Source organism: Lissotriton helveticus, chromosome 8 (assembly GCF_964261635.1).
Source record: "Lissotriton helveticus chromosome 8, aLisHel1.1, whole genome shotgun sequence".
Lineage (NCBI taxonomy): Eukaryota > Metazoa > Chordata > Amphibia > Caudata > Salamandridae > Lissotriton > Lissotriton helveticus.
This window is the reverse complement of record NC_136069.1, coordinates 42893685-42917627: the sequence shown is the minus strand read 5'-3', so window position 1 is coordinate 42917627 and position 23943 is coordinate 42893685. Positions and strand designations below refer to the sequence as shown.

The 23943-nt window shown below is 46.2% G+C and overlaps 1 protein-coding gene across 2 annotated transcripts in view; it reads right to left on the bottom strand.

The window, feature by feature from the left end:
* LOC144772310 (uncharacterized) overlaps positions 1–22081 on the bottom strand; it is a 36788-nt gene extending 14707 nt beyond the window's left edge. The window contains exon 1 of one of the 2 annotated variants that reach the window (XM_078656541.1): positions 21946–22081. The gene's annotated coding sequence lies outside the window, so the exon portion shown is untranslated. Of the gene's footprint in view, positions 1–21935 lie in introns of both variants that reach the window. The other variant, XM_078656542.1, reaches the window with a different exon arrangement.
* Between the last annotated feature and the right edge of the window lie 1862 nt (positions 22082–23943).

Sequence of the window (23943 nt, the reverse complement as noted above, 5' to 3'; positions counted from 1 at the left end):
GGCACGCCTTCGGCGCGCATAGTGCGCGACTGCTGCGCGCAGGCACATCTGTCATAAGTGGATGGTGTGGGGGGGCAGAGCGAGGAAGGAGCAGCTGGGAGGCCGGAGCGGGGTGGAGAGACGGGCTAGGAGGCACAACAACAAGATGGCAGCAAAAACAAAAGCGAAACAGGACGAGATTGGGGCACAATGTGGAATATCGCTATGATATGGGCAGTGGCACCGGGACAATCAGGCTCAAATAAATTCAACAAGCGATGCGAGCGATGCACAATTAATTAATTAGTTGCAGTGAGCAGTATAGCGCTACGATAATGCGAGCAATGCACAATTAATTAGCAGCAGTGACCAGTAAAGCGCTATGATACGAGCAATGCGAGCAATGTATAATTAATTATCAGCAGTGACCAGTATAGTGCTACGATACCAGGATTGACCATGGAGCGTGAGGAGCGACCGCTTCTGAACGAGTCAGGACGGTCACAGCGCTTAATCAGACGGGTCGATCCTTAACTTTCAGTGGGAGGGAGGAGCAGCTGGGAGGCGGGAGCGGGGTGGAGAGACGGGCTAGGAGGCACAACAACAATATGGCAGCAAAAACAAAAGCGAAACAGGACGAGATTGGGGCACAATGTGGAATATCGCTATGATATGGGCAGTGGCACCGGCACAATCAGGCTCAAATAAATTCAACAAGCAATGCGAGCGATGCACAATTAATTAACTAGTTGCAGTGAGCAGTATAGCGCTACGATAATGCGAGCAATGCACAATTAATTAGCAGCAGTGACCAGTAAAGCGCTATGATACGAGCAATGTATAATTATCAGCAGTGACCAGTATAGCGCTACGATACGAGGATTGACCAGGGAGCGTGAGGAGAGACCGCTTCTGAACGAGTCAGGACGGAATGTATGAAGCTTTGTTTTGATCCTGTCCACATTGTGGTATTTTATGCTGTTTTCATAGATTATTGTTATATGTATGTTTTTTATAAACATTGAATGAATTATCTTTGAACTGTGGAGACATAAACCTCATTATATTGTCCTGAAGAAGCTGGTTGAATTATTTCCAAATCCACAGAAGCACGATGACGCATTCTTTTTGCAGAACCCGTTCACAACCAGGGAACACAGATGAAGAATATCTACTTCATTGGGACTTGTGGTTAATAGAGATAAAGGATCAGCATATACAACAGATACATGAGTACTGTTTTGTATGGTACTCCCAATTGTGAAAAAGCTTTTTTTAATTTAAAATGTTATTGTATCCATGTGGGTTGCGTTATGCCGTTGTTATAGGGTGACCGATTGGGTGTCCTAAGTCCCCCGTTTTCCTTAATAACACAGAACTCAGGAATGCAGAACAGGGCATTCTATTTTTCAGTAGCAAGTTAGTAAGTCCCAATACGTCTTGGGATCAGAAACAAAGTAAGAACAGAGAGGGTTGTGGTAGAGGAGAGATTGCGCTTGTTGGTCACGGTCTTCAGTGGCGTAAAAGGTTTGTCACAGTTGCCCCTTGCTTCTTGCTGATGATGCGTCGGGGCAGTCTCCCACTGTAACGACAGAGGGACCGGCAAAAAAAAACAGGGAAATTGGGTCAGGACAGGATTCTCTTGGCCATCAAAAGAAAAGAAAAGAAAATAAGTAGAGAACTTTGTGCGCGTCCTTCACCAGTGCCCTGTTTGGTGCTGTGCTTTAGTGAGGGAACAATTTGGTGACTTCATAACGTTGCAGCCCGAAAACTCGCCAACCAACCCTTTAAAGAAGATAAGCGCTTGTAGTGCACTGGCCTAGACCCACAACCCTCCAGGGTCATGGGGAGTGGAGTCGCAGTCTCCTCTTACCTCGGGGAGTACTGGACTCGCTCACGATGCTCCCTGAGTGGTCTCTAGCGTTGTCCTTGTTCACTTCATGGGGAGAGGCACCGTCATCCTCCGCTTCATCCATTGTCTCCCAAAGGGGATTGGTCTGCTGGTTGCTCCTGAGCTCCTCCGTCTGTATTCCTCCCAGTTCTGCTGCTTGCGGCGGCTTCTTAAACGTCTCCATCCCTCCTCCTCAGTTCTGGTCTGAGGTGTTCATCCTCTGGACTCCTACGGAGGGTCTAGACCACTAACCTCACTTCCGGGATTGTGAGAGACCGCCACCATGTTGCTGTTTGTTGCGACAGCCTCCACTTGATCACAGCCGTAGTGCGGGTAGTCACAAACAGCGTGTTTTATATTTATGCGATGAATGATTGGTATTAATCTATGATGATATCAAATTTTATGTGTCTTATGTTGACATGCTGTAACAGTGCATTTGCATATATGTAACATTTAAGTTTTGTGTGACATTTAAATCATGGTGGTACCTATATAGGGAGTGGAGGTTTTACATTACAGATAGGACAAATTTGATTAAGAGTGGTGAGTGCCTGATATCTGTTTGAGGGTGTGAGATTATCACTTCATGGAAAGTTTTCTTCTACTGGTTTGGAAGTGCCCTGGCCCCTTGTTGTGAGTGCCCCTCCTATTATCTCTCACCTACCATCAGCTCATCTCGATTAAGTGCTAGCTAGGCTGGTTTAGCACTTGTGATCAGCATTGCTTGTGCAGAGGAGCAGTGTTTAATCTCCCTGTGACCTGCACATGTTTAGCTGACAAGCTTCAAAAGGGTGGGAGAAAAGTAGACTGTGCTGGTGTCTGTTCAGGAGGACACTGTAATGACCACAAGTGTGTCAGACTATGGCCTACTATTCCTTGGCAATATGGAAGCTTCAGGGAACCCCCAATTGCCTGCAACCTCAGTTGGCCGGTAGACTGAAGTGAAGTGGAGAGTCGAGGCGAGCACTACCTGTGGCCCTTGGTCTGTGTACCTTAACAGTGTAAGCCATCTGAGGAGCGACTGGTGCTAGTTTGAAAAGTTGTCTACTGTGTGGATACTTTCTCCCCGCAGTTGATGAAAGTATTGTGGCTTAGGTGGCCCTTCAGTACAGGGTCGTGGAATTCTTAAAGCTTGACGCCCAGGACATATTGTTTTGGGGTCAAGAGCAACAAGTTTTTATAAGTATTTTGTCCTTGGGACAAGTAAGCCCAAGCCCCTGCAGCACAAACCCTGTGCCTGCCAGTTTGCAGTACCACAATATGGTAAGGGCACTGTCTGCAGTTAAGGTAATATTTGTATCCATATGTTAATGCTGTTCAGTCTTTGACTGCACTACTGACAGTGGTTCCAGTATAAAAATGTGAACACATGATTTCAAAGTGTGGCTATATGAGGCTATGTATGTAAGTTAGTAGGTTTGCAAAGACTCAAAAGGACATTCTAACACATGGAACTATTGCTTACCACTACCTTCAGCCCCAGTATGTAGATCTGCGGAAACGTGGCAACATAAGTGGATTGCAAGTTTACAAACACTTCTACCTGCTTTAACCCTGGCATAATCACGAAGGCTATATCAGATCTCTTATATAATGAGATTGCCGCCATAATTTGTCACCGCACTACATGGCCCCAAAGGGACAAGTGGATTTTGTTACAGGACTAGTAGATTTATGAAGCAAACTGTCCCATGGACAAGTACATATTTTATTAAAATCAAAGTAGATCAACTGTGGTCTTGGAGTGTAAGTTGGTGTAGTCTGGTGTTGACAGCGCTTGGCACCCTGTAAACCTCCGTTTCTACTTTGGACGAACTTGAAATCTTTAGCTACTGGGGTCTTAAGGCCAACCTCCTGTGTTCAGAGAGATGCACACACCATGGTCATCACATGTGACGCATTAGTGTTGGCAGGGCATAGTTATAGTTCTAGCAAGCCAGCCTCTCATCCCCACTATGTTCTCTACAACCGGCAAGATACACCTTGTGCTGTTAGTATCTCACAGTATGCATGGGAGACATTTCTTTAGAAAGACTGTCACAACTGTCACAATTTTTTTTTTCCAATAACACATTTTATTTGGTTATTTTGCAATATGTAGGGTTCGCAGCCCCACCTTGGCCTGATAGATGTACTTTTAGCTTTTGTCAATAACCATATTTCTGAAATGTAACAACACCCACCGAACGTGTAGGTGACAAACGAAAAACTTACATACAGGTTGCGATCGCCATAATAGTACAAGCGGTCCATTCGTCATAATGTGCCACATTAAACATATACGTAAACATTTTTTTACATTTCTGTGGGGATATAACAGCGATTCAATCTCGGCTCGGCCAGGGGGGGTTGGAGGGGAGGGGGTTGAGCGACCTATTCCCCCCAATGACCTCTGTGGAATGTAACAAGAAAAAGCAAGGGTCGAACGGAAGATCCCATGATAGCGACACAAACTAATTCGGCTCCAAAACAGCTGTAACACCGAGCAGCTCCACACCATGTGTAAAATGACTATCACACCTCAGGCACATGGGAGACTGAATAACACCCATAGACGTGCCCTAGTGTAATATGCGCAATGTATGTACTTAAGTTGGATAAGTCGAAAACGCATGGACACCACCACACCCCTAGGGCTGGCGATGGCTTCGCCACATCATCCTTGATGATTTCAGGTATATCTGCTTGCCATCCAAGCCGTGCCTTTACCAGTGTGGTGGGTGTATGGGTTGCCCGTGTCTGATAGACCGGTTTGATCTTGTGGGGTCCTATGTCTACTGCTCCTAGAGGCCACTATAGCTCTGATTTCTATCGCATGTCATATGTGAGAGAGTCACCAGGCAGAGCTGTGTTCTAACTAAGCTATGGTTGCCTCTGGCGGGAGCAGAAGTATTGACACTCATCTCACTGACTGAAGTTTTATAGTTTGAAATGGGGGTGGATGTGCAACTAAACAAGCATTTGCCCAGGCCGGTGTCCATTATAACACGGTTTACTGTTATTTAAATATACTGCAGATTCCCAGGGTGTGAATACATGAAAGATTTCAGTGCTGGAGAGCTGGGGAAGGATACAAGATGGTGGACAATGCCTAACCGTAAACGTATTAGAACGAATCGGTGTGAAGGTCTTGACACATCCGCCAAATATGCCTGAAACCCACTTTTCGGTTCGAGTTGCCTATAGAAGACATAAGTCTTTTGGGTCCTAGTTAATTTAGTTCGTTCTTCCCTCTTATATAGCAAAAACAAGTCTTTTATTTCTTTCTTAGAGAAAGGTATTACAAATTCAGACTCCTTAAGAATATTAAAAATCAAATAATGTGCTATACCAATGAAAGATATAGCTTAGCCATGAGATGCGTGAACAATGATCTAATTTAAGACAATCTCTGATAATGGACTGTGTGAACTCAGTTTCGCTCTTATGCCAGATGGATCGCCATAAGAGTAAGGGGCGTAAGGCTGCCTAATCTGATATATAATTGGTGTTCCTAATCATTTTATATCTGATATTTTCTTGCTCACCCGCCCATTTACCATTACCTTCAAAAGTGATACCTAAATAACAGAAGGTATTAACAGTTTGTATTGTAGAGCCGTCCCCAAAAAAAAGACCTCGATGACTTCATTTTCTTCCCGCATATCATGGTGTATGTCTTTGATTTATTTATTAAAAGTTTCCCACCCTAGATAAAAACAGTAAATTCATCAATAAGTCGTTGGAGGCCTATTGGTGTACGGGAAATTAAAACAGCATCATCGGCATATAGTAATACCGATACAACCGCACCACCAGATTCCAACAGCACTGTCCAAAGAAGGGAGTGATCCACTAAGTTGAATGCGCTGCTCAAATCAGCGAAGCATAAAAACAAATTACCCTCTTTAGCTACTGTATATTTATTGATGAATAGGTCCAGATTTACACATTGTTCAATAGTACCTAAACCTTTCCTAAATCCATATTGGACTGGGGTTAGGACTTTAAAATCTGAAGCCCAGATTTCCAATCTTTTTAAAAGGACCCTACTCAGCACCTTTATAGAGGAGTCCAGTAGCGATATCGGGTGGTCATTACAAGCTTCGGAAGGCGAGCCCTTTTTATATAATGGGACCATTAGTGATTGGGACCATGATGTTGGGAAATTCCCCATGGCTGCAGTGTTAAAAATCCTTGTGAGAATCGATGCCCATAAATCCATTAAATCCTTATAGAAATCAATCAGGACGCCGTCTGGGCCTGGTGCCTTCCCCCCTTTACTATTTAACAACCCTTCCTCCACCTCTTCAACATCAATCAACAATGGTAATATAGGCCATGTAAAATCATCAGTTAGAAAAGAAGTTAAACGCAACCTATTCGGGTTAAAAATATTAGAAAAGTGTTCAATCCATTCGGTACAATTCACATAAGACGTCAATTTGGGTGTACAATTATCCTTTAAAAAGGGGCTATTAACAGTTTCCCAAAAGAGTTTACTGTTGTTAGTATCAGCAGCCATATTTAGTTTATCCCAGAGATCTGATCTCAACTCTTTTTTATGTGTCAACATAGCTTGCTTATATTCAACTCGAAGCTCATGAACTAGCAATTGGTTACGATGCTTAGTCCCCAGTGCCAATTTCAATTTATGTAATGTCTGGGTACATTTAGAGTCAAACCACCTCGTACCAGCCTGCTTCGTACCTTTGGTATTCCTAGTTAACTCATTCTTAATTATATTTATTTATATCAGAAAATGTAGTTAATAAAATATCAGGGGTGACCTCTTCACTAAGACAGTAATCAATGGCTTACCTGCCTCTAGTGACCACTTCCGTTTGGATCTTAGGGGGGTCTACGCCATCCCACTTTATTCTCATCCCGTTAGGCCTAACAGGGAGAATATCCGAAAGTTGGTCCACAGTATTAGTTAATTTATTACCCCAATCTAGTAATACCATGGAAATACTGTTGTGGTTACTAACCACCTGCTCGGATATTCAAAGATCAGAATAGGAACTATCCTTCGAGATTAAAATATGATCTATGTTGCTGTTCGCATTTCTCCCAGTGAAAGTCGGACATTTGATGTGGCCCTGTTTCATGGAACAATCTAACAGATCAAGGTCAAATTTTGCCATTAATATATTTAGAGCCATGCCATATCCACAATGTAGGAAATGTAGAGAATCATCATCAGTCCCATTGGTAGTAATGTGGGCCGTCATATATCCACATGAACTGGTTAGAGTCGCTGGGCAGACCCGTATATTAAAATCCCCAGCCCACAGGATAACTGCAAGTTTACTAGATAATTTCAATACCCTGTCTATCTCCTTTTCTAATAAGTCTAGCGGTGCATCCCTATCCTTATTAAAATTGTTATTATAATGGCTAATTAAAACCAAATCCTTAGCCTTTGGGAGCGTTAGCCTCAGAATTTGGCTATGGTCGCCTATAGATGAATAGCTAGTGATTTTACACCCAATTAATTTGGTGGATATAAGCAACAATAATCCACCCTTTGCTCTACCTGATGAAGAAGGTACAGCATTTAAGCAATGGGATGTTTAACCTTCCATTGCAACCACATCTGTACTCCAAGTTTCCTGAATACAGATAATGTCACTTCCATGAGTGATAAAATCCTGCCAAAAGGCGTATCTAATTTTTTCCCAAGGCCTGCTACATTCCAGGTAGTTAATGTATACCCTTCCTGCATTACAGTTTCTGTTCCTTGGTTATCATTTGGATTTAAATTTGGTGGGTCTACTACAGCCATTAAAAACACAGGTTTTATTATAATTAGGTTATCTATCTCATCGTTTCCAGCACTCTCATACACCATATCGGGTTCTGTGTATTGGGATTGGATATTACTTAGTTTATCTCCCCTACTAGTTGGTCTATGAATTAACATCTGCTCTAACTCATGTATAGAGGGCACCCCTTCTGGTTTGATGTGTCAACCATTGTCCTCCATCCAGTCAAGCACTGAAATCTATTATACAAAGGGATGGAAAATTGCATTGGGCGTGCTGCTGATGGTATGGGCATCCAGTTAATATTAGGATGGAAGGTCGTATAATCTGGGGCTAAATTATTTGTCAGCAAATGTTTCTAGAAAAACCCCAATGGTAATAAAGTTGTATTAAATTCCCAACTTGAGGGTGGGGGAGCGCTAAGTAAAGTATTGCGTGCCCAATTTGGTGACCTAAAATTTATTATCATTCAGTCCCCATCAAATATTTTTAGTGCACTGCATATCCATCCCACCCTTTGTGTAAGTATTATCTGATCTGCACTTGATGTTGGGTAACCACAATTTTTTGTTAACCAGTACAGGGTTTTGTTTTTTAGGGTTTCGTGGGTTTCTAGTTGTCCCTCCCGCAACTTAGGTACATTACATAGGACTGTGACATATGCACCACATGCTGGTGGTAAATTTATAACTGGCGGTATGTCATTGGCCTTGTTGGTTTCTGGAAGACATAGACCCTTCGTCTGTTCAATTATAGACCCCCCTGGTTTCTCATTTCCTGCCAATAAAGTTACACTATTATCCTTTGGTGGTTTATGTTGTATTTCCGGTGTCACTACTTTACTATGGCTACGAGTGTTATCCCGGATGTTAAATCGGTTATTTGCAGCAGTACCCCCCGAATGAATAGGGTCTGACTTATTCTCTGCCTTCTTGGTTTTATCTTGGTCAGATTTGGACACGGCCCCATTTGAGGTAGATGCAAGTGGGGGCGCACGTATCTCGGTGCAAGGTGTTTTAGTAAAATGGGTGATTTTTGTAATTTGGTCCTTAATCGAGCCTACCCTAATTTCGATATTAGAAATCTTCAGAACGATAGGCCCCCGTAATGTAGAAAACAAGGTCTTCATTCTTCCCCAGAAACCTGTTTCCCCCACCTCAATCTTCCCCTCGCTGAGGTTTGTACCAGTGTCCATTGACTGACCTTCACACTTATCCCCTTTATGTCATGATGGATTGGGTACCGTTTTCCGATGTAGGCGGCTACCTTTTCCCTTGTATTTATTTGTAGGCTGCTCTTTGAGAGTATGATTTAGTTTACTTTTGGCTTTTTGCCCTCGAGTTCTTACTGGGGGGCTTTCCGCAATTACCCCATCTGTTAGTTCCGGGTCAATGATTGAAGGGGCATCTGGTCCCTCTAACTCTACCGAGTCATTGACTAGGAGAGGAGGCTCCTCGCTTATATGTGGCAAATGCATGGTTGGTGTTAGTGAAAGCCTACTAACCAAAGGGGGAAATTCGGAAGGCTGATTTTGCTCTATTGGGATAGTCTCATGGCTCTCTGCACCAGGGAACCCCGCATATGAGGCCATGAGCATTGAGGCAAAAGAATTAGCCAGAGATATAGATGTATTTTCAGGCTGTAGGGGTAGGGACATACCTAAGGGGAACGAGAGACGTCGCTCGGTGTTCTCTATGGCTTGAACAACAACCCTATGGTCTTCTGCAGCATCTTGTCTATGGCAGTCAAACTTGGAAGAGGGGTAGTAGAAACTATTTTCTGTCTGGTGATAGGACGAGATTGCACAGGGGTATTTTTACCCATATTTCTAAGCACAACTATAATCACAAAGTATATAATATACAGATGTTACCACCCACAGTAACTTACTATGTACCAAGAAACAAGTACCCACGAACACTGTTAGTTCAAAATTCAAAGCCTAATAGATTATCACATGTATATGTCTTCTGGCGAGCAATAACTAGTGTCCAGCCAAGGGTAGTGGCCCAGGCCAGCCTCGGCCAGCCGCGGACGGCCACAGATGGCCCGCCCTTTGCCCGGGCTTAGCCCGGCGCCCCCGCGACGCAGAGGCTGGCCTTGGTTTTGAAGCGCCTCCTGGCGCGTAAGTCTGGTGGAGCGGCTTCCTGCCGCAAAGCCCCCTGGGAGTTGAAGCCTCCCCCTCACAGCGGCCACGCAGGGATGGTAGAGGCTGTGGCGGCGGGAGGAGACGGACGCCGGGAGCCCGGGAGCATGGCTGGCGGCAACCTGGTAGGTAGGTGAAGAGCTGAGAAGGGCTGCATGTAAAAATGTCCCTGTAAACTTAGAGACACACCCGCTCCCCCGGGGCTGGCCTTGGTTTTGAAGCGCCTCCAGGCCCGGAAGTCTGGTGGAGCGGCTAACTGCTGCAAAGCCCCCTGGGAGTTAAAGTCTCCCCCTCACAGCGGCCATACAGGGATGGTAGAGGCTGTAGCGACGGGGGGAGACCGACGCCGGGAGCTGGTAGCGCGGCTGGTGGCGACCTGGTAGGTAGGCGAAGAGCTGAGCAGGGCTGCGTGTAAAAATGTCCCAGTAAACTTAGAGACACACCAATGAGGCACTAAAAGGTTTAAACAGTGCTATGCGGTAAAGTAAAAAAGCGGTCTATTTCTAAGAATGTAGGAAAAGCAACCTTTACCTGTGTGATGGGGATTCCGAACAAACACGGAAAAGAGACTAACACCAGTGAGTATCTATGTTTGAAAATGAAACATCTCCGAATCCTCTAGTCCAGAGCCCGCTTATTGTCTTTGACTTTATTCAGTGGCTGCTCCTCCGCTAAGGCGAAGGAGCGTCGCTCTACTACTTTATGGCAGTGCAATGGAAAATGATAATAACAGAAGTTATTATCCTTTTATTTTTAGTATTCCAGTTGCCGCCAGGTTAAGGTGGCGCTGGGCACCTGTGACCCAGAGGGAAGAGAGTGGCTGCTGCCACACCTAAAGTGCACATAACTGTTTGGCCAGCAATCGCAGGCTAGCCAAACAGACATGCGCACTTTGCGCTTTCTCCATCCAGGCTGTATACCGAGGCTCCCACTCCCTCTGTAAACGCCGAACCATGGTGCTAAGACCAATCACTATGCTGCTATCAGCAGCATTGCGATGGGCTAATGGAGTCTGGAAGCCTGGGTGCTTCCTGTTCCCGGTTGCTGCAAGGAGAGGCAGTGGCTGGAGACTGCGACCAGAAGGTAAGTTTGATTTTTAATTTATTTCCTAACCCTCCCCCTACCTTCCCCTGCTACTGTCCCTTACCAACCACCACTGACTTTGTTCCAGACTCCAGTAGGATCCCATTGACTCCTGTGGAATGGTATAGCTGGAAAACCTAAAATACAGACACATCAAACGTTGCTTTTGGAGTTCCCAATATTCTACGGTTTATCACAATTTTACAGGGCTGTCCAGTGGACACTGGGATAGCCACTGCCTCCTGCCAGGCAACCCCTTCCACCTGTGAGATTTCTCACCATGTTTCTCAGCCCACCATAAGCACGCAAGGGCTCAGCTAGCAGGCCGCAGTACGGCTAGCCCTGGCTCAAGGTCCGTCTGACACTCGGGCCAGAGAAGGGACCCGATAAGAGGAAATAGGCTCTCCCAGGACTACCGTTGTCAGTAGAGTGTCATGGATTCTTAACACAGGTCTGTTACCCCTGGCAATTTTATGAACTATCATCTCCCTTCTCCATCCCCATTTTCCTACCAATGACATAACTTTGCTGAGATGATAAAACTGTGTTTTTTTTACCAAAATCCGGGGATTTGTGGGCCTGGCTAACCTCTTTTGTGCTTCTTCACTATCACAGAACGTTTTCATATCCCTGAGCCATACAGGGGTGTAGTTTTGGGGCAGGGGTGGTTAAGGAGTTAACACCCCACAAATAAATGGATTCTGTAGTAAATAGTTGGGTGCAGGTTTTTTAAGTCAGGTATGGTGAGGTATTTGTCGCATTTCACTTGGGACTTTTAAATACACATGCAGACAAAAATACACACACTGTCACCTCCGTTTTAAAGGTCTTAAAAATGGTTATTTTACAGAATATTTATTTTCAGTACCCCTCACAATTCACGCTCCTTACCCTTCCTACTGCTCCTTAAGTCACCCTCCTGCCCTTCTTCGCATATAATGTATTATAACCAGTGTGGTTGTTGGGAAATCTGAAAATGACACCCCCTCAAACAAACTGACCAAGTTACACCCCTGCACACAAGATATAAACATGCCACACTTCTGCACAATGTGAACGTAGACCTGTGTCACATCAGCAGCATAAAGACTATGTGCCTTACCTGCAGAAGCATGTCTGGTTGCGCTGTACAAACTAGAGACTGTACCATCCAGCTGTGACAGAGCAGTGATAATGGCAGACATTACAGCAGGACAAGGGCACCCAGCTCACTAGCACATGCGCAGAAAGGGTACTCAGTGCATTAGATGCTCTTTCAGGGTATGCTGTACTGTGTGGCGTGTTTCTTATTTGCATGTGCAGGCCACCTCTTAACGCATGTACCAATGAGCAGTGTCTCATTCCTACGCAAGAGCCAATCACAGGAACCGCGACCAGGGAGTGCGCGTTGGAGGCTGCGCGCTACGCAAATGTTTGGGCTGCGGTGGCCCGACTATCAAGCAGGAAACGGAGGAATGGGCCCAGTAGATACAGAGGGCACTGGGCAGCTTGAGCGCTGAACACCACGAACGGGAGGCTTCATAAGCAGCGTAGGTGAGCAGGGTGATCGGGCAGGGGTGATCGGGCGGGGCAATTTGAAGCGACTGCCCACATCGGGACCAGCAGAGCCCTGGAAATTGAGTTGTGAACTGCCTCGCGATCTGGCTGCATCGAACGCAGGTGAGGCAGTAGAGGGGATCCCTCAGTGGCAATCTGGGGCAGCCTGTAACGGTGAGGAAGGCTGCCCCAGAATTTCAGCCATGGAAGTGGAGAAGCGTGGCTCAGTGGTTAGAGGAGGCAGACCCGGAAGCTGAGATCGGCCGTGGACCAGGGTTCGATTCCCCGCCTCGGCGGGTCTCGGGCTCAAAAATTCCACGGACTCGACAATTCTCGCTCCGGTGCCTACTCGACTCACGGGGTCACACTCTGCGACTCTGGGCAATAGCTTGCTTAATCTCCACTACGGCCCCTCGCGGCGGGATGCCTGGCTTTCACCTTGTGGATACCCTGCCGGGGTATCTCACAGGGGAATACCAGGACGGGTTCCCTAAGCAAGCGCCTTGATACCTTCGGGTGATACGTGCGCTATATAAGTCGCAATACATTTACATACATTTACATACTGGGTGAAACAGGCCAGACTGGCAGCGCAGGGCCTGGAGCTGAATGTGAGCCCATGGGAAGGGCAAGCTACCGGCCAGAGAACAGAGCATGTGAGTTGGGATTGAAGATCTGCGGTGACGCAGCGCAGCATTCTCCGGAGCGAGCTGAGCAAGCTGGGCCTCAGAAGTAAGAAAGCTTACAGATTGAGCAACAGGCTGGCGGCTGGTGGCACAGGTGCATGGCGCGATAATTGATCTCATTGGCAAAAATACCCGCACCTGGTACATAGAGACGGACTAGGCTATGCACAGGTGCACCTGATAGAGAGAAGCGAGGAGCGAGGCCTGAGCCCTAGACCGGGGAGGGACGCCGGAGTTCCCAGAAGGTGAAGGGCAGTAAACGAGGAGGAGCACATGCACACTAACTCGTTAAGGAGGGCCCGGAGCCGGGTTGGACGTTACACCCAGCCCCATGGCCCTAACGGCGGTGGCCCACCAGGATGTCCACCCACAGGACGAAAAAAGACCCTACGATCAAAGACCTACTCCAGAAACCAAATTCCAAAAAAACAAAGGCCTAAGGTTCTGAACAACTATCGGTGCAGCCCTCGGAGAGAGACACGGAGGTGGTGAGTGACCAAACACTAGAGCCGATCACGCGGTACTTCCATGAACAGCTCTTCGGCACACGCAGAGAAAACTTTGCGTCCCTCAGGCATAATGTCAGTTTGGATATTAAGCAACTCAAGAACGATGTCCAGGAAATTGGAGACCACGTGGACTCCCTGGACCACAGGGTTGAAGAATTCACAGAACAAGTCGGAGCGCTACTAGAACTCAGGGACTGCATTGCGGACCGACATCTGTGCCTGGAAGACCTGGCAAATCTCTCGAGGAGGTCCAACATCTGTCTTAAAGGGGTGCCACTCCAAGCGGACTGTGGGAAATTGGAGTACTGGGTAGTCCGCTTTTTCAGACATGCTGCTCCAGAGATTGGAGATAGCAAGATTATACTCTACCCTAGGCACCGAGCTGGGAGGCCCGCGTTGAACCCGGGACAACAAGATATCCTCACCTGCCTCAACTTGTTCAGACAGAAAGAGGTCATAATGAAGGCCACTAGGGATAAAGGCAACCATCGCTTTTGAGGGCCACCAGTTCGAAATATACCCGGACCTTTCGCCTCTCACTCTTCAGTGGTGCAGGACTCTGAGGCCGGCAACAATTTTTTAAGATGAAAAGGGATTTGCTACAAGTGGGGGCACCCCATCAGACTGTCCTTTGTCTGGAATAAGGAACTGCGGTCGATGCCCTCCCTGAAGGAGGCCCAGCGGGTGCTTGGTATGGACCTGGAGGCGGTGGAAGCATAGGGCCGCTGCCCTAAAACACATGTCATCTCAGGGACCGTCGAGTCTGAGAAGGCGCAGGAGGACCGGAAGAGGGAAACAAAACCAACAGAGCAGGAGTGCCAGAAAGAGAGAGAAGACCTGCTCCGTCAACTATAGAACAGAACCGACACCGAGGACTCCAACAAAGGTTCATCTGAATCAGCCTGTATAACATACGTGCCACAGGTAATATGAGGATGGGGCCCCGAGGACATACGAAACCGGCCTGAGGTATGATACTCCCATTCCCGAAGTTGTTGACTGGCCGTTGGCCACACAGACCCAAACATGTTATTGTGTGTCACACCTAATGGAGGATTCCCTCCTTGCTCTTTCAATTTCTCAGTTTTGCCACTCTTTTAATGTTTGTTCAGATACTTGCTTTCTATACTCCTTTCCTCTGCCTCTTTTTCTTCCGCTGGAGGGGATTCCTGCTCCTACCAATGCCACAGGGGGTGAGGGTTTGTAGGAAATGGCTCGGGGATACACCGAAACAAGGAAGGAAGCACTGGAGGGAGGTCATTATCGCTCCTATCCCATGGGGCTCACTAGGCAAACACACGGGGCACTATGACACACCAGACACACCTGATGGAACAATGGGAATCAACCGGCACAAGACCCAACGGTTCTGGGGTGATGGGGACAGGTGGAAGATATTGCGGGCCATTTTGGTCTATGAGTCAGGTTTCCACATAAGGTCTGGTTTGGATAGGGAGTGTCCCTATTTTTGCGCAACCTCAGACCAGCAGGGGCACCAACAGCGAAATCATAATGGTCCCCCCCCCCCGACACTAAATAGTGTGAACAGACCAGACCATCAGTTCGGCGGACATTTGTGTCAGAGTACCCTGCCTGGCAACTTCTAAATGAGACTTCCAGTTCACTATTTTACTGTCCATAAAAAAAACAAGCATTTGCAATGCAATTCGGTCTCGCATTAGAAAAGTTTGAGGAATTGGTATTGTAAATGACACTTTTTTTATTTATGTGTTGGTTTTGAAAATAGCGAAATTAATAGCTTTGTCATTTACAATGCCAATAGTTATAATTTTCGCAAACGTGACACCTTTAGCATTTGTAATGCAATATGTGTTGTATTTACGTGACTTAGATGTATTAATATTACAAAGGCTTTTAATTTTACTATAATTAATACTTAAATATTATTGTTATTGTAATTTATAATGGCAATAGCTTAAACTTTTGTAAATAACTTTTGTGAAGATTATATTCAGTGTATTTTATTGTGACGAAAATCCAAGAACAGAAGTGAAATATTAACATCTTTTTGTGACATTTGTAATAGGGCTTGAAAGATTGAGAGACCATATTTGAGCAGTTGTTGTTGAATGGTTGCACAGATTGATGTTGTGGTGGCGCTGAGTGATGTTGTGGTGCGACGAGTGATGCTGTGGCGTTCAGTGATGCTGTGGTAGCGCATAGTGATGTTGTGGTGCCCCTGAGTGATGCTGTGGTGGTGGCAGCGCTTCGCGCTGCTAACACCAGCTCGACCTAGAAAACATGATATATATACACAGCACTATGACGCTGGCAAACATTCGGCATGAAGAAATCAAAATAAAAAACAAATTTGCAAAACGTATAATAATGCAAGCATAGAATGCGCCTCCAACCCAATAATTATTTACGTGCATATTGCCACAAATAATTTTTGTTTTGCTTCAGAGACTCCAAGCAAAGGCTGCGGATATTAAATGATGAAAGCATCACTCCACAAGTCACTTCACAGCTACAGGACGATATCTATTAAAGATGCTCAGCAGTCATTGACAGGTCTCTCTCCTTTTAGGGGCAGACTTCGCATGACAATAATATTACTTAATATAAAATACCTTCAACAGAAGCCTTCCTTCTAGGTTGGGGGAGATGAAAATAACTTTTTGAGATATTGAAGAAGAGTATGTGTGGACAATCCTGGTCTACATACATGTTCTACTACCTAATTTTGAATACAGTACCACGTCCGTGTACAGAGGTTCTTGTGTGCACAGTAGCGTAAAGGTGCCCCAAACTGTAAAAATGTAGCCAAACACTACTCAACCATTCATAACCACACGTGAAGCCAGCCTGCTTGGCTGCTATTTCGCAACAGGTGAACACCTTCCACCAGGTACCCCAAAGGCACGCCTAGATCTCTTTTACAAGATCGACATACAGGGCCTCACTCTCATCCCTGCTGGTAAACCTGCCAGCTATAACCTAAGAGTGCTCAGTACTACACAGAGACCCATATTTCAAACATCTGGTGACCACTGACGCCGCCCCCAGTCAAAGGTGAAAACCGCCCACGCATCCTCTTACTTCAGATGTGCATGTTGAAAATTGCAACTTAAAAATCGGGAGTCTCTCTCCTCGATCAGGCGTGTTTTGGACATGCACCAATTGACATCAGATCGTTCTCTGAACTCATTTTGAGTTAAGCACTCGAAATCTTCCAAACGCAATATACTGGTGAACTGCCACGATGCACTGATATAGGGACAAGCAGATGAACTGTGGCACCACTGACCCGACAACTTTAATCATCTGAAAAGCAAGTGTGATCTTCGAACTGAACTGCGTTAATGTGATGTAACCATGAGAAAGGCAGCATACAGTGACTTGAGGCAAATCATATTTCTAGTGTCGGAGATAAATGAATTACTACTCACAGCCACTAGGGTGATGCAAGAGCCTGAAAGACACGATGAGGAGGCACTAACACATATCTCCTAGTTTCAATGCCACAGGGGAAATGACATGGGGGCTCAGCCCAACGCTGAAGTCAAGTGACAGAAGGGCAGGAAAGCCGGTTTTAAGCTCCAAATCAAAAGCAATAAGAGTTTCAAACACGAAATGAAACAAGCACTGACTAATAACGAGGCGTGGAACGCAGGCGAGAGAGGCGGGCTCTACTTTGATAGGCAGGAGCCTGCGAAGTTCCGGGAGATCCCCGCCTCTGTAGCAGACTAGCGGTGACGTAGCTCGTCCGGAGCGCGGCACCTTAGACGCAGAGGGAGCCCTCAAGAAAGCAGGGATTCCGGGAGTGATGGGGTTCCCGGGAGAGAGCAGGCAAGGCATAACGGTGCGAGGAAGGTTCTCCAACTTACAGAACATCCCGTAGCAGCAAGAAAAGAGCCCGGTGAGTGGGGGGGGGGAGTGGGGTGTGTGTGCGCGTGTGTGGGTGTAGCTGTGTGTGTGTGTGGGTGTAGCTGTGTGTGTGCGCGTGTGTAGCTGTGCATATGTGTGGCTGTGTCTGTTAGCTGTGCGCATGTATATGTGGGGCTGTGTGTCTGTTAGCTGTGCGAGTGTATATGTGGGGCTGTGTGTCTGTGTGCGTGCGTCCTGATGCATTTTGTGTGCGTGGGTGTATGTGTGTGTGTGTGCGTGATTGAGAGAGGCGAGAGGCTGACTTACTGTGAATGTAAGACAGGAGATGTGCACGGCGCCGGGCTGGGCGTGCGCGCCCACGAAGTGAAATCACCGAGGGCTTGCGCGTGCACATCCCCTTTCTCACATTCCCAGCAAGTTGCTAACAATAGATGCTTCGCTGTGCAGTGCTTCGCACTGCTAACACAGCTCGACCTAAATACTAAAAAGCTACAGAGAACAGTTGGGTTTAACATAAAAAAAATCTTAAAAATAATCTCCCAAGCTATTCCAAAACAGTGTCTTTCAGTTTGGGCAGCAATCCACTGGCCTCCATAGTAGTACTTAAACGATTAAGCTACTTGAAAATAGCTCCTACCCAGGATGACAGTAGACAGATGGTTCCACATATGGTCCAGATATTTCACACTAACTTGGGCTTGCTATTGTCTAATACAAAGCAAGCCCTAAGGTGATATCCAATCAACTTATAGCCACTTTCAATGAAATATAGAGGAATAGTATTCACCTACAAGTGAGTGGATGGATAATCACAGCCAAGAAGCAACACTGGTGAGAATACACAGCCAGTAATACGTGCTCTAATAGAATGATTTATTGTTGGTGGTTGCCATTGGGTAGAGCATAATATATGCAGAAGGTCAGAGGCTGCCAGTGACCACCACGATCAATCAGTGCCACTGCAAGTGCTGGCCTTTTTTCAGAAGCTTGTTTTAGATCGCATATATGAGTCCAGAGAACCTTAAGTTGAGCAGGGGAAAATATTTTCAAACGTATTCATCAATGTCACAATTTGAAACATTCAAGAGATATAGAGTCACTGTGATTCAAATCTGTTATGCCAGAAATGGCCAAAGCATCAATAGATATGTCCTGGGACACCAAAGAGGACAATTTAGTTCTTTGTTATTGATTTGTATTTGCAGTGTTTTAATAAGCCAGCCATTGCTGTCTGAAACGAGTTATCTAGTGCCTGGTGATCAATAACACTTGCGATGCCATGCATATAATGAGCACCATAACACTCATATCTCCCCACCGCAAGTTCAGATCCACTGACCTTTAACTCATTTTTTCTTGATCCTCGTTCTGGGCTTCAACAGAAACATGTTTAGGAGGCATCACATCCAGAGACAAAGCTGGTCACTCTGTAGCAGCTATTAATGGGGCTCTGGTACAGGGTTACCAGAGGAGTCCTTGTCACTGGTGTACCTTCGTTTCTTAGTCAAAGCTTTCAGTCAGTACAAAAGTGCAAGCAAAGAATTTAAATGCTGGTTCAGCTGACTAACACCAAATGCACTAACACAACTGAAAACAATTAATTATAAAACTAAACTCAAGGACTTAAAGGGTTCCTGTTACACCGAAGCATTTGGTACCTGGAGCTAAAGAGCGGAGTTTCGCTATTCTTTTCCTAGCTGCCAGATAAATACAAGATCCTGTCATAAGGTTACCTATAAGGTAAACTAAAATGTGTCCTTTGTTTACTGGATTGAGGTTAATGTATAGAATATATAACGCAGTGAACAAACTACAGTGAGACTATTTTCATCATCCCGGGCAAATCATGTTCCTGTGTGTAGACGGGATTGCCACCTGGCCAGTGCTTCAACCAGGATGACCCTTTTTTTAATTTCAAAGGCAGTAAAAAACTTGGAAATTTGTAACATCAGTATTTCCCCCTCTTTCAAACTATTTTGTAGAAAGTTGATTACAAAATTATGTTTCATCAAACACATCCCAAACTGCTCTTTAACAAATATTAGTGCAAATAGAGGCAGAATTCAGCTCTTGGCCTGTCCACATTTGTAAAATGCGAACTTATCACATCTAAGGGTATCCAGGCGCTGAGGGCCGTCGGGGAGATGCAGTGAGCTGTCAGCCGCTCTGCCACACCTCTCCCTATCACAGTACAACAGGGTCGGCATTGTTCCCGGGTAAAGGCAGAACTCTGATCCCGTCTAATTTTAGGACTCTAAAATATATATTTTTTTGCAGTTTCAATTTTTAGCCAGTCCTGCCAAGTATCACGAGTTAGACTAACGCATTTCAGTGTGGTGATCAGCATCACCGCACTGAAATGCATTGTTATGCATTTAAAGTGTCTCAACTGCAGCTGGGGCGCTTCTATTTAGCACCTCCACTGACACTGCCAAAGAAAGCTCTTAGCTTGGGGGCTGCTGGTTCTTCTTGTTGCGACAGGCTTGAGGGGGCTGGCTCAGCTCGCGGCTAGCTACAATTTTTAACGCAATACCGCGCATTCACTGATGTCATGAGCTTGCCCCATGATTCATTTTGCCCAATCACCATAAGAGCCATGGGAGGGCACGGCTGCACTGCATCAGTTTCAGTTGTTTGGCAGCCAGCGCACTTTGGGCCTGCCGCTTCAGCTCTAAGCACATGGCCCCGGCGTAATGATTCGGCTGTGGTGGTGCATCAGCATGACTGCCTCAGGTACCGCCTGCAGTCCAGTGTAGCCAGTTCTGCCAATGCCACGAGAGTCGGAGATGAGTGTCCAATCTCTGCCTGGGACTGTGCAGTTGTTGCAGCTGGCCCGTGTTATGTCCAAGTATCGTCAATGGGGCTCTGCGCTGACACAGTAAGTGAAGTGTCACGCACTGTTTCTTCTTGTATTCCAACTGTAATTTACTTGTAGGAGTGCGTTATTCAGCCTGTGTACAGTTACATACAGCAGCTCTGTATGTAGTCTGCACAAACAAGTAGAATTCACCCTCAAAAAGAAAGTCAGTGCAGCACTGCAGCAGAAAATAAAGAACTCTAGTCGACTGTTACATTATTCACTATTCTGTTCTGTCAGAGAAGGGTCGACCCGAGTCAGTCTTGATTTAAAGGTCACATTTACATGCCCTCAATGCCTATTTATCGCGCACATCAAGCTGAACCTGCCTCTGTGAGGAAGTGAAACATTAAGGTCATTTTCATATGTCCGGACTGGCAGGAAGTTTGAGCCAGTGACGGCAGTGGCACCTTTATTTGTCTGACCGTAGCCCGGTTAATATCCTGATGCGCAGTGTTGGCCAACTGCATATTGAGCAGTTTAATAGTGATAACTCGACTGTATTGGAGGTCTCTAGCCGAGTTAATGGGGTCTTGTTTGCGGGTGCACACCTTTACTCCCCAGTACCACCATGGTCACAGGTGGTACGAGAGAGATTGTGGGCTTTCCTATGTGTCCGCTCACATGCAGGGAGCTCAGGGGTGCTATCCTCTCCGTTGCCCAGCAGCGGGCGGCTCAGGCCTTTAGCAACGACGTTCAGCCGCAATTTTATTAGCGCTGCCCTGGCCTTAGAACACCAATTCGAGCAGGGTGGGGCCACCAAGCCATTGCCTCCACGCTCCTGGGGCCAAAGGGGGCACCCCCAAGGTGTCGGTGAGGGGTGCCACTCTCGCTCTGCTGCTCTGTACCCGCACTTGGTCTTTGGCGACTAAGTCGCTATTTTAGCAGCGCGGCTGCATGACTGTCGGCTCGGGCCTTGGAGTGCCAATCCGGGATTGCTGGGGCTTCTCTGTTGGCAAGTCTTTCTTCCTTGGGCCCATCAGCATCTTGAACTATCATGGCACTCGGGATAGGTGAGGCTAGGACATCGAGTTCAGTACTCACCATTCTGAGTATTCTTCACAAATTACGTCTGTTTCACTAGGCCTTAAACATTAATGATAAGTGAGGCAAAGGGATCATTAACTCTTGGTCAGGCATTCTCCAAGGTGAGGGTTCAGGCCAGCCATAGCTAGGTTTCAGATTCCTATATGTGACATTTTCATAATTTCACTGTAATTATGAGTCAGCCACCACCGTCGTTTGCACCAGTTTTAAGATCTTCTTAGAGTTTCTAGGTCTAATTTCTGAAATTTGTATATTTCCCTCGTATAAATTGCTTGATTTTTTTCCTCCCAAGAAAGCATAAAATGTCATCTAGCAATCTGAAACCCTGGCAGCCATGTTTAGCACGTACTGGAGCACTTCAACTGCGCACAAGTTACTTTACACACCGACACATTCGTTTATAGACAGGGGGATTGATTGCGCAGAATCACAGGACCTTGAGCCTACATTCCCCTGCTCCAAGGTCGGCAGCTCTGGCCGTTACACCACATCCCCCCTCCCCCCCGGGGCTGCGGTGTTTCCGGAAGTGCCACAGTTTGTGTAAAACCCCTGAAAGCCTCTGAACTCAGCAGTACAGCTCTGAGAGTCTCTGCACACACCATCACTCACTTGTTCTGGTTTCCTGCCTCTCATTCCTCCGGTCCTTTCTTTGTCATTTTTTCCGCGTGAACCGAGACCCGAGAGCGGCTCCGAGGAAGGACGAGGAACAGCACCGACAGCAGAGCTGGGCCCCTCAGAGCAGGATGGAGACGGGGCGAGTGCGCATGCGCGGACAAGGCATATGATAAGTGCGCATGCTCGGAGATGAAACACTGCATTCCGCGCATGCTCAGACGGAGGCTACCTTCCTGTGTCATGCGCAGTAGCAGGTGGCCTCTCGCCTTCGCCATTTGTGTGTTTATTTTGTAGTTTGTAGCTCGGTCTGGACCCGGTAGAATCGGGCGCTTTACACGAGCATCAGGTGAATCACAGACGGGCACGTTCACTTTTAAGCTTGAGGTATTAAATGATTTGCCAAGAATCCGACTCTAGAGCCCTATTCCTCAGCATTTAATTCGGCAGGTTTGGTAGTTAAGCCACATCCTCTCCCCCAATTGGGGCTGTTCTGTGTGCTTCTGGAAGTGCTACAGTTTGTCTAAAACACCTGAAAGCCATGTGAATACAACAGTTTTGCCCTTGTTTCCTTTAGTATTAAATCTTTTTTATTGAGAAAAGAAGAAACAAGCATTTACAATGCAATGGTTTCGCCTTTGTTAAAGTTTGAGCTTTTGGTATTGCTTTTGACAAATGGTCTTTTCTAACTTCTTTGAATTATGTGTAAAACGTTGATGTGTTTTACTTTACACAGAAATATGGAGTGCCTCTCTGGAAAACACCCTCTGAACACGCCCTCTTTACACATGCCTTATCTTCACTTGCCCTCTCTACACACATGGCCCTGTGCAGAGAGATTATATGGAGAGCGGCATGTGCAGAGAGGCCGTGTGTTGAGAGGCTGTGTGCAGTGATAGCGCATGTTGAGAAGAAGAGGGAAGCGACAGCTTGCGCATAACGTCCACAGCATGCTGGTTGCCAGGCTGCCAGGGAGTACAGATGGCAGGACCGACGAGTAGAAGTGAGGCAGGTGGGGAGTAACTGGAGCTAACATGGCATCATATGGCTGCTAAGGGGCCCTGAGCATCTAGAATACCTTCATGGAGCTGGGTCTGGTGTCTCAGTGGACTAATGCGAACACTGCTGGGACCTGTGTACAACCTCATGGTCACAGGTTCAAATTCCGGTGGACCCACTCAGCCATTCATCCTTCTTAAGTCGATAAACTGAGTACCATTGAATTGGGTAACAATAAACATCTGTTTTCAGTGCCAGGGTGCCTATGGGTGAGCCTAGAGGAGTTGGCCTAACGGCTAGGGCGCTCGACCTCGGACCTGGAGATCTGGGTTCGTGTCTCGGTAACAACGCCAAAACCTCCTGTGATTCTGGGCAAATCACTTAATCTCCCCGTGCCTAAAAATGAAAGTGTGTAACGTAACTGGAAAATATGTAAAGAGCTCTGATACCTGATTCGGTTCAGGTCTAGTTCGCGCTATATAAAACTCTGCAAAAAAAAAAAAAAAAAAACGTGCACTTTACAAATACACATGCTATGTTATGGAAGCACACTGAGACACTGAGTACTCTGAATGCACAATCCGGAGACGCAGGGGATATCACTCCATCCACAAGGCTCTCTGCTTCTTTACCCTATGTAGCACCTTTCATCCTTGTATCCCTGTCCTTCCCTCCATCATTTCGGGTCATCTGCACTCCCTTCAGGGCTATGAGATGAAATACCTTAGTGGACATCACACGAATTAGCAACACACCCTAATTTATCACAAAATCCAATCATTATGCCTAGTCCAATGAGAGATTTCAATTAGTCCCCATGCTGGTATATCGAGTCACTTTTAAACACCAGGTTTGCCTTCGATGTCAATTTCCACTACATATACCCCAAAGTGTATTTTGCGTATTTAGGATCCACGTGATAGAAATTGTCGAAAAATTATCATGTCATTCTCAAATCATATTTTTGCAATTGTGACAAAGAACAAAAGTTTGCCA